General features: G+C 39.0%; 1 non-coding gene across 1 annotated transcript; it reads right to left on the reverse strand.

Moving 5' to 3' along the window:
- Nucleotides 1-538: 538 nt before the first annotated feature.
- On the reverse strand, nucleotides 539-679 carry LOC111962880 (U4 spliceosomal RNA). The gene has a single exon (XR_002877168.1). It is a non-coding gene; the product is annotated as a U4 spliceosomal RNA (small nuclear RNA).
- Between the last annotated feature and the right edge of the window lie 10,617 nt (nucleotides 680-11,296).

Raw genomic sequence — 11,296 nt, forward strand, 5'->3', positions numbered from 1 at the left:
TCGACCACCTTTGGGATGAATTGGAAAGCCGACTGCGCGCAAGCCCAACATCAGTGCCCGACCTCACTAATGGTCTTGTGGTTGAATGGAAGCAAGTCCCCTCAGTAATGTTCCAACATCTAATGGAAAGCCTTATGAATATAATGTATGCACGCACGGCACTACGTTGCTTTGTATAAAATTGTCTGCTAAGTTGAATATATTATTATATTCTTCCGGTATGCTTTATTGTCTCATACAATACAATGCTGCCCACAGCTGGTTGCTGAACGTCACTACATAACCAATGTATTTTGGTAGACAGTGACATCTACTGGTCATAATAAGAAACCATCACATTGCATACAAACGGTAAAAAATAAACGGGATGACTTTTCTCTCCAGGGAATTTTAAATCCATTTTAATATGTTGGCCTTTACAGTAGCTTCCAAAGCAGATGAGTTTAGAATTTCATGACAAAGTGACTAGCACACGCAGTCAGTAGTACAGATATTATGTCATTTTCTTATCACGTATTTACTTTTACAGCTAATTCAGTCTCCTTAGAGACCGTCAAAAATTGCCAAAGCCGACTATATTTCAAGTCGTCTCAGCGGGGTATTGGGTAAAGTTTTCAACTAGCAATAATCGCGCCTCGGATAGACCTCATCGGCTACGATACTGCCACTGCGCAAAGCTGACACAGAAGAGGAATCGAGTGGATTGACTATCGGTACAATTACGGTCCCTGTGACGGTTTGAGTCAATAAATATATAAACAATATATAAACAGGTAAATTGTGAGTCCTTCTAAAATATGATTAACGAAAAAAAGTATTACATGTGTTCGTTTTTAGAGTTGTATTATTTATAATAAACACAAACCACGCAGTGCATTGTGGGATACATTGTCTCATTACGTGGATATCACTGATTAGTAGACTACAGGCTGTATAAAACGAACATGACAAGAGTATTCAGATATAAATATATTCATATTTAGAACATTTTGGGAAGAATTCAGAAGAATGTCTTAACTAGGTTTAAAAAAAAATTCTACAACGTTCTAAAATGGTGCACGCTCTTTTGCTAAGTACGATGGCCCTAAAGTAATAATGCTGTTGTAGACTCCTTGTGGTTGAAAACGTCTCGTACCTTATAATAATATTCTTGAGGTGATGCTACTTCTATTTTGACAGCAATATTAGGTCGCTGGTATAAACAACATTATCTGACTACATCACCAAACTATCCCCTAGCTACCACTGAATTTCATGATGTGAACACTTTTTATGAGCCTATCAGTACTCTCTTGTCTGACATTCGACCCCCTTGCCATGTCAATTTGAGTTTGCAAGGCATTTCATTGTACGTGACATTAAAACTTAAAATTTGTAACATTCCAACCAGCAGATGGCAATCTAATCTAATGCAAAGTGACAAATCTTCAAGATTCTTTCTGTGACGCCCTCCGAGTTTAAAGCCTATTTAACAAGATTTGCATTACGAAATGCACAACTACATTGTGTATCAAAATTATACATAGGCCGAGTAGGCTATTCCGTTCAAATTAATGCTCATGGTTTTCATGGGTTCTCATCCCTCAAATTCCATAAATGTCCTGCAGAGCCACTAGCGGCAAATGTGGCTACCTGACACGCTGATCTTCCATCTTTCGTTTCAGTCAACACCTCTGGTAAAAATTACTGACAAACATCCTCAAAACGATACAAATTCGAAGTAAAATATAAATTATCAATAGCATAAGGTGAGAAAGAAATATGCCAAGATTCAGTTAAATGTTAAAAAAGTTATCAAGGTGAGAATTTTTTTTAAGTTGCGTTACAAAACAATGGCTGGCGGATGGATGGACAAGAAACTTACAAAACGTGTCACCGATAACTACAGGAAAATTGACTGATAAAGACATACGGGTACCGAAAGCTGTAAATTAGAAGGGAACCTGATAATACATCAGATTGTGCTTGCTTGTGTTATGATACTGATGATTTGTCGCCACAAATGGTTTGTTTATGTTTCTACCGTTGTGGCTATGGAGTAGGCCTACAGCTCTCGCTAGTGGTCGTGTCGAGGACAACAGTTGTTGACAACTGTAAACAACTGTAGCGTTGTAGCTAAGCCTAGCCCTTTTCCTAAACTTAACCTCATTCTCATAACCTGTTGCATTAATTAACTTAACCTCCTGCGTTAGTTCAACTGATCTACCATGTTAATGATCCTAATGTGCCACGTTAATTGTTCTAACCTGCTATTAGGGCTGGGAATTACCAGGGACCTCACTACATTATATTATCATGATACTTAGGTGCCATTATGATATGTATTCCTATTCTCACAATCCTATATGTATTGTGATATGGTAATGTGATTATTTTTTTTTTTGCAATTCAATGTTCCAAACATGTTGCTCACCATATGTCTACTGCAGACGGACGAGAGAGCCATGAGAAACGCGTTTTGATCAGTCATGGAAATAAGTGCTGAAAACATATTGGCTCCCTATTTAAAAAGAAGACGGAGAACAAGCTATGAAGGAAAAATAGAGTTTTGGTGCAAGTACAGCCAACTAGTGCAAAAACAATATTGCGATATTGTCAAAAGAATATGATGCATAATCAAAGATAATATCACGATATGTAACTATAGATTCCCCCCCCCCCCATCACTACCTGCTATGTAAACAAACCATCAGTCTGTGGTGACAAATTGACAGTATCAACACTCCAGAAATGGAACATCTGACTTTTTTAGTGATTGTTTTATTTTCTTTCCAAAATTTTACGAGATTAAACAAAGAAAACAGTGTATTTTCCCTTAAATTTTTTGCAATAGCGGAACACTGCAAAAATTATTTCGTGTATAGAAAGCATTGCTCATCAACAGGGTTGGGTAGGTTACTTTCTAAATGTAATCTGTTACAGTTACTAGTTACCTATCCAAATTTGTAATCAGTAATGTACATTTTGGATTACCCAAACTCTAATGTAATCTGATTGCATTCCGTTACTTTTAGATTACTTTCCCTTTAAGAGGCACTAGAAGAAGACAAAAATGTATGTTACCAATTGAACGACATCTATTGCAGGATAAATCAATGTTAAAGTTTACATAGCTGGCCATATATGGATGTTACATTTTACTTTATGGGTTGGTTATGTAGGCTTCTTCTAACCCATCACTTTCTACTACATATCATAATACAATTAAATTATATTTTTACATTAAAAACAAAGTGTATCAGAATTGCAGTCATTCCAATAAATGTTATACCCCTTGATCTTCAAGGGGTATAGGGGTATATACCCCTATACCCCTTGATCTTCAAGAATAGGATTTGGAAATATGTAAGTATAGATTAGCTTTTGTTAATTGATTCGAGTTGAAAAATAAATGCTGCACTCATGGAATTGCATGCTTTCAGCACTACTGAAAAGTGCTCTTTACATGTAAAAAATTAATGCCATATGCTGCATTTGCTATAGGCCTATTGTTTTCCTTTTTGTTGGTGACACTTTGATATCTTGCAGCTGTTTAAAGGACAAATCCACAGATGAAACAATAACAAAACGGACACCCCGCCTCTGTTTTTGGTAAAAACCTGAGGGATGGGCCTGGAGAAATGTAACCACTCTCAGATTAATAGAGCTATGGATGCAAGGACTGACCATCCATGATATCAACATTATTATTTTAACCATGTTATGAGGCTATACAGTGTTTGTTTAAATTTACAATGTTTACAAACATTGGTGAAAAACAAGCTTGTATTTTGGGTTCTCATGGACTCTGACAGCTGAACTAAGCTCATGAGGCATTTATAGGTTATATTCGTCAAGAATTAATGGGCATATATATATATTGAATATTTCACTTATAAATCTGTCTGTAAACAATTGTTGGAAAAATGACTTGTGTCATGTGTAACAGTATAGCTTCCGTCCCTCTCCTCGCCTCGAACCAGAGCCCTTTTGCACACATCAACAACTGACACCCACGAAGCATCGTTACCCATCGCTCCACAAAAGCCGCGACCCTCGCAGAGCAAGGGGAACAACTACTTCAAGGCCTCAGAGCGAGTGACCTCACCGATTGAAATGCTATTAGCGCGCACCACCCCTAACTAGCTAGCCATTTCACATCGGTTACACATGCACAAAGTAGATGTCCTAACCAATTTGCAAAAACTACTGTTTGTTAACAAGAAATTTGTGGAGTGGTTGAAAAACGAGTTTTAATGACTCCAACCTAAGTGTATGTAAACCTCTGACTTCAACTGTATGTATATATAAGTCCACAAATGGATGTAGCAACTACAGATTGCCCCTTTAAGTCTATCAAAAGTGCGTGAGTGAACATGTGTCCATTAGGCCTATGGATATTTTTATCTGCATGAATTAGATTGAACAACAAAAGCCCTATTTTAATTCCATAAACTGGGATTCGCACTACGCAGCACTTGCAAGATCACATTTGTCAGTTGCTGTCCACTGGTTTAAAAAGCAATGATTGATAGGCAGCTTAAACTTCTTGAATTCAACCATTATTGGGTTCAAATACACATTTAGATTTGTGAACAGCCACCAACAACAACCACAATCCGTAAGGCGCAAATAGCTAAATGAGAGAGCAGCAGTGTGATTCACATCAATGCGCTATGTAGATATCAATAATAAGTGATATCCGTATCGCCATAGACTATACCACTGCTTTCGTCCTTACCTCCAAGCGTTTGTTCAAGTTGGTTCATCTTTGGATGCCGACAGCAGTCGCACCATTGGAAGACATAGCTTGGACTGTATCCTACAAAAGCCTATTCCTGCTCTTTTTCCGTGATCCATCAAACCCATTTGGTGTGTCATCATAGTGGTCTCTGACTTGTGGTCAGACTCGCTCAGGTGGAACAAACTTAAACGTGGTCCTTTTTTCACTGCTGATTTAAATGTCATTGAGAAAACAGTGAAGTGTCAAAGATAGTTTTTTGCAAACTCCTTTCTGAATTTAAAAGTAATCCTCGAAGTAATCATCTAGTTTTTCAAAAGTATCTGTAATCTGATTACAATATTTTACCTGGGAACGTAACTGATTACAGTTACCGTTTTTTTGTAATCTGTTACTCCCCAACTGAATATATGACTCTTGGCCCCATTTTCTATCTTGATGTAGCCCTTGATCATGACTCTCAGTTCCATATCATCTACTGAACAAGGGGGAGTTTGACTAAAGGTTAAACTGATAATCACATTTCATATGGTAAGGGGAAGGCCATATTTCCATTTTACAGAGGGCTGATTAGCTATCTAATTAGCTATCTACATCTCCGAAAACCTGTGTGTAAATGGAAGACGGACACCACAAACGTGTTGTCACTGAAAAATACTGTCAGCTGCAACTGTACAGAAGGTGTTATGGAACTGAGTCATGATCAAGAATCGCAAATAAAACTGGTTAAAACAGGACGTATGTGTTTTGCATTTGTGAAATTATTTTGATGTGATATGAAAGTAGAGGGATTTATGTTTCTAGAACCGTACCTCAGTTGAAAATCAATTCACGTTTAAATGCAGTATTTGGCGGTTTTGGCTTCCAGAGCCAATTAGACTTTAAACAGAACATGTAAGGTCCTTAGACTATAAGGAGTAACGTTAGGCTCTTTTAATCCATTATTAGGCTAATCTTCATCATCCCCATATTATTACTTACTCTCTTGCTCTTTTGCACCCCAGTATCTCTACTTGCACATCATCATCTGCACATCTATCACTCCAGTATTAATGCTAAATTGTAATTATTTCGCCTCTATGGCCTATTTATTGCCTACCTCCCTACTCTTCTACATTTGCACACACTACATAGATTTTTCAATTTTTCTTTTCTATTGTGTTATTGACTGTACATTTGTTTATGTAACTCTGTGTTGTTTTTGTCGCACTGCTTTGCTTTATCTTGGCCAGGTCGCAGTTGTAAATGAGAACTTGTTCTCAACTGGCCTACCTGGTTTAATAAAGGTGAAATGAAAATAAAAAAAAATTATTGATGATGCTGTACCCAGTATATCCATTCCGAAAAGAGACCTCTCACAAAGAGAGTTATGGGCTCTCACATAATCAGTTGAAGTGTCCACTTGACTACAGCATGACAATTTCAACTATTACAAGAACTGTCATTTCTATGCAGACATGATGGAGCGGGAAAGCGACATATATTTGCATATCAATGAATATCAACTGGTGATGTATTTTATCTATGTTTTTATTTTTGTCTCCTATATTTTCTCCTGACAGTAAAAGTTCATTTAATTGTCAGATTATTGATATTAGTTGAGATGGATAGATAATAATACTGAATAAGGCTACACTAAGCCTTGTTCACACTGGCAGTTTGAAGTGACATTTTTTTCTCGCATATCTGATTCAAATATGATATTTTTTGGCGTGAGAGTAAGCACAAGCACCACCAACAATCAACCTACACATACCCACCACTTGACAGCTAGCGAACCCATGTTAGCAAATTAATACAATCTGAACACACACAAATCCAAAACAGATTTGAAAAACCAAAGTGATTTGAGCATTAAGGCTTTAACTACACTGACAAAATATGTAAACGCAACATGCAACAATTCAAAGATTTTACTGAGTTACAAGTTTATATAAGGAAATCAGTCAATTGAAATGAATTCATTAGGCCTTAATCTATGGATTTCACATGACTGGGAATACAGATATGCATCTGTTGGTCACAGATACCTTAAGAAATAGGTAGGGGTGTGGATCAGAACACCAGTCAGTATCTTGTGTGACCACCATTTCCCTCATGCTTTTGCGACACATCTCCTTCGCATAGAGTTGATCAGGCTGTTGATTGAGGCCTGTGGAATGTTGCCCCACTCCTCTTCAATGGCTGTGCGAAGTTGCTGGATATTGGCGGGAACTGGAACACGCTGTCGTACACGTCGATCCAGAGCATCCCAAACATACTCAATGGGTGACATGTCAAGTGGTGGAAAAAGTACCCAATTTTCATACTTTTCAAAAGTAAAAATACCTTAATAGAAAATGACTCGTGAAAGTCACCCAGTAAAATGCTAGTTGAGTAAAAGTCTAAAAGTATTTGGTTTTAAATATACAGTTGAAGTGGGAAGTTTACATACACTTAGGTTGGAGTCATTAAAACTCGTTTTCAACCACTCCACAAATTTCTTGTTAACAAACTATAGTTTTGGCAAGTCGGTTAGGACATCTACTTTGTGCATGACACAAGTAATTTTTCCAACAATTGTTTACAGACAGATTATTTAATTTATAATTCACCGTATCACAATTCCAGCGGGTCAGAAGTTTACATACACTAAGTTAACTGTGCCTTTAAACAGCTTGGAAAATTCCAGAAAATGATGTCATGGCTTTAGAAGCTTCTGATAGGCTAATTGACATCATTTGAATCAATTGGAGGTGTASGTGTGGATGTATTTCAAGGCCTACCTTCAAACTCAGTGCCTCTTTGCTTGACATCATGGGAAAATCAAAAGAAATCAGCCAAGARCTCAGAAAAAAATGTGTATACCTCCACAAGTCTGGTTCATCCTTGGGAGCAATTTCCAAACTCCTGAAGGTACCACGTTCATCTGTACAAACAATAGTACGCAAGTATAAACACCATGGGACCACACAGCCATCATACCGCTCAGGAAGGAGACGCGTTCTGTCTCCTAGAGATGAACGTACTTTGGTGCGAAAAGTGCAAGTCAATCCCAGAACAACAGCAAAGGACCTTGTGAAGATGCCGGAGGAAACAGGTACAAAAGTATCTATATCCACAGAAAACGAGTCCTATATCGATATAACCCGAAAGCCCGCTCAGCAAGGAAGAAGCCGCTGCACCAAAACCGCCATAAAAACTGCACATGGGGACAAACAACGTACTTTTTGGAGAAATGTCCTCTGGTCTGATGAAACAAAAATAGAACTGTTTGGCCATAATGACCATCGTTATATTTGGAGGAAAAAGGGGGATGCTTGCAAGCCGAAGAACACCATCACAACCGTGAATCACGGGGGTGGCAGCATCATGTTGTGGGGGTGCTTTGCTGCAGGAGGTTCTGGTGCACTTCACAAAATAGATGGCATCATGAGGATGGAAAATTATCTGGATATATTGAACCAACATCTCAAGACATCCGTCAGGAAGTTAAATCTTGGTCGCAAATGGGTCTTCCAAATGGACAATGACCCCAAGCATAAGGACAACAAAGCTTAAGGACAACAAAGTCAAGGTATTGGAGTGGCCATCACAAAGCCCCGACCTCAATCCCATAGAAATATTGTGGGCAGAACTGAAAAAGCGTGTGCGAGCAAGGAGGCCTACAAACCTGACTCAGTTACACCAGCTCTGTCAGGAGGAATGGGCCAAAATTCACCCAATTTATTGTGGGGAAATTGTGGAAGGCTACCCGAAACATTTCACCCAAGTTAAACAATTTAAAGGCAATGCTACCAAATACTAATTGAGTGTATGTAAACTTCTCACCCACTGGGAATGTGATGAAATAAATAAAAGCTGAAATTGATCATTCTCTACTATTATTCTGGCATTTCACATTCTTAAAATAAAGTGGTGATCCTAACTGACTTAAGACAGGGACTTTTTACTAGGATTAAATTTCAGGAATTGTGAAAAACTGAGTTTAAATGTATTTGGCTCAGGTGTACGTAAACGTCCGACTTCAACTGTACTTAAGTATCAAAAGTCAATCAATCACATTTATTTATTAAACCCTTTTCACATCAGCCAATGTCAGAAAGTGCTGTACAGAAACCCAGCCTAAAACCCGAAACAGCATGCAATGCAGATGTAGAAGCACGGTGGCTCGGAAGAAACCTTAATTATACTTAATTATACTTAAATCAAAAGTAAAAGTAAAAGTATAAATCATTTCAAATTCCTTATATTAAGCAAACCAGATGGCACGATTTTCTTTCTTTCATTTTTTTTTTTACAGATAGCCAGCGTCACACTCCAACACTCAGACATCATTTACAAACAAAGCATTTGTGTTTAGTGAGTCCGCCACATCAGAGGTAGTAGAGATGACCAAGGATGTTCTCTTGATAAGTTCATGAATTGGACCATTTTTCTGTCCTGCTAAGCATTCAAAATGTAATGATTACTTCTGGGTGTCAGGGAAAATGTATGGAGTAATGAGTACATTATTTTCTTTAGGAATGTAGTGGAGTAAAAGTAAAAGTTGTCAAAAATATAAATAGTAAAGTACAGATTCCCCAAAAAACTAATTATGTAATACTTTAAAGTATTTTTTACTTAAGTACTTTACACCACTGGACTTGTTTATGCAGGCTTTGGAAGAATTGGGACATTTTTTCCGCTTCCAGGAATTGTGTACAGGTCCATGCGACATTGGGCCGTGCATTATCATGCTGAAACGTGAGGTGATGGCGACGGATGAATGGCACGACAATGGACCTCAGGATCTCGTCATGGTACCTCTGTGCATTCAAATTGCCATCGATAAAATGCAATTGTGTTCGTTGCCCGTAGCTTATGCCTGCCCATATCATATCCCCACTGCCACCATGGGGCACTCTGTTCACATCGTTGACATCAGCAAACTGCTCACCACACATGCTGTCTGCCATCTGCCTGGTACAGTTGAAACCGGGATTCATCCGTGAAGAGCACACTTCTCCAGTGTGCCAGTGGCCATCTTAGGTGAGCATATGCCCACTAAAGTCGGTTACTGACCAAAGTCGGTTACGACGCCGAACTACAGTCAGGTCAAGATCCTGGTGAGGACGACGAGCACGCAGATGAGCTTCCCTGAGACGGTTTATGACAGTTTGTGAAGAAATTCTTCAGTTGTGCAAACCCACAGTTTCATCAGCTGTCCGGGTGGCTGGTCTCAGACGATCCCGCATTTGAAGAAGTGGGATGTAGAGGGCCTGGGCTGGCATGGTCTGCGGTTGTGAGGTCAGTTGGACGTACTGCCAAATTCTCTAAAACAACGTCGGAGGTGGCTTATGGTAGAGAAATTAACATTAAATTCTCTGGCAACAGCTCTGGTGGACATTCCTGCAGTCAGCATGCCAATTGACCGCTCCCTAAAAACTTGAGACATCTGTGGCATTGTGTTGTGTGACAAAACTTAATATTTTAGAGTGGCCTTTTATTGTCTCCAGCACAAGGTGTACCTGTGTAATGAGCATGTTGTTAAATCAACTTCTTGGTATGAAACACCTGTCAGGTGGATGGTTATCTTGGCAAATGAGAAATGCTCACAAACAGGGATATAAATACATTTCTGCACAACATTTGAGAGAAATAAGCTTCTTGTGTGTATGGAACATTTCTGGGATCTTTTTATTTCACCTCATGAAATATGGGACCAACACTTTACATGTTGCGTTTATATTTTTGTTCAGTATACTTGTAGGCTATATGTCAATGCAATACCAGATAATAATTTAAACCCTAATTTCCTATGGAGAGTCACTATTAGAAGCGTTTCTGTTGTTGAAAAACCTTGTTGGGATAATGCCATGCTCTTTATATTATGCATGCTCAGCAGCAGAAGTGCAAGGTGAAAACTGCTCGTCCTGTGCTGCCTGTCCTGTGCTGCCTGTGCTGTGCTACCTGTGCTTTGCTGCTGACACCTGAATATTGTCTCCTACCAGACAGAGACAGACATGCCCCACAGTGGCAGGATCACCATCAGGTACAGGACAGGTAAGTATGTAGATAAGAGGATTACACTGTGTCCAGGCCACATAATCTCAAATGAATCCGGTCAGCTTCTGTTTCATTCTGAGCCTGGCATGGCAACCCATATTCATCATCACACTACAACCTGGCTATTACTACTGTACACACAGGAAAATATGAGAAGAGTGCTGTTCACTTTGCCAGCCAGACAATCTCTCAAACCAGGCTTGTGTGCCACCCTTGTGTGCTAGTTGTGAACATTTTATAATGGTGGTGGTCAGTGGTGGTGATAATCCGCATTACTACTCTTGAGGTGCCTTGATTACTGTTGTCTTACAACCCTACCAAGAATCTTACTGGCTTTCCATCCATCCACTCAAAGATAGTAAGCACCTGGTACATAATTATAGATGAGATCTGGTCCACTCGCCATCCCTGAGGCTGAGATTGGACCTGTTGAACAAAGATGCGTTTGGTTATGAATGCAGAGCAGAGCAAAGGGCTCTGTAACCATAGAAGTCCCTTTTGGCTCAGGCTGTTCCACCACCAGTGGGCGGTGGGATGAAAATAGAGTAT

Source organism: Salvelinus sp. IW2-2015, linkage group LG4q.1:29, assembly GCF_002910315.2.
Source record: "Salvelinus sp. IW2-2015 linkage group LG4q.1:29, ASM291031v2, whole genome shotgun sequence".
Taxonomy (NCBI): domain Eukaryota; kingdom Metazoa; phylum Chordata; class Actinopteri; order Salmoniformes; family Salmonidae; genus Salvelinus; species Salvelinus sp. IW2-2015.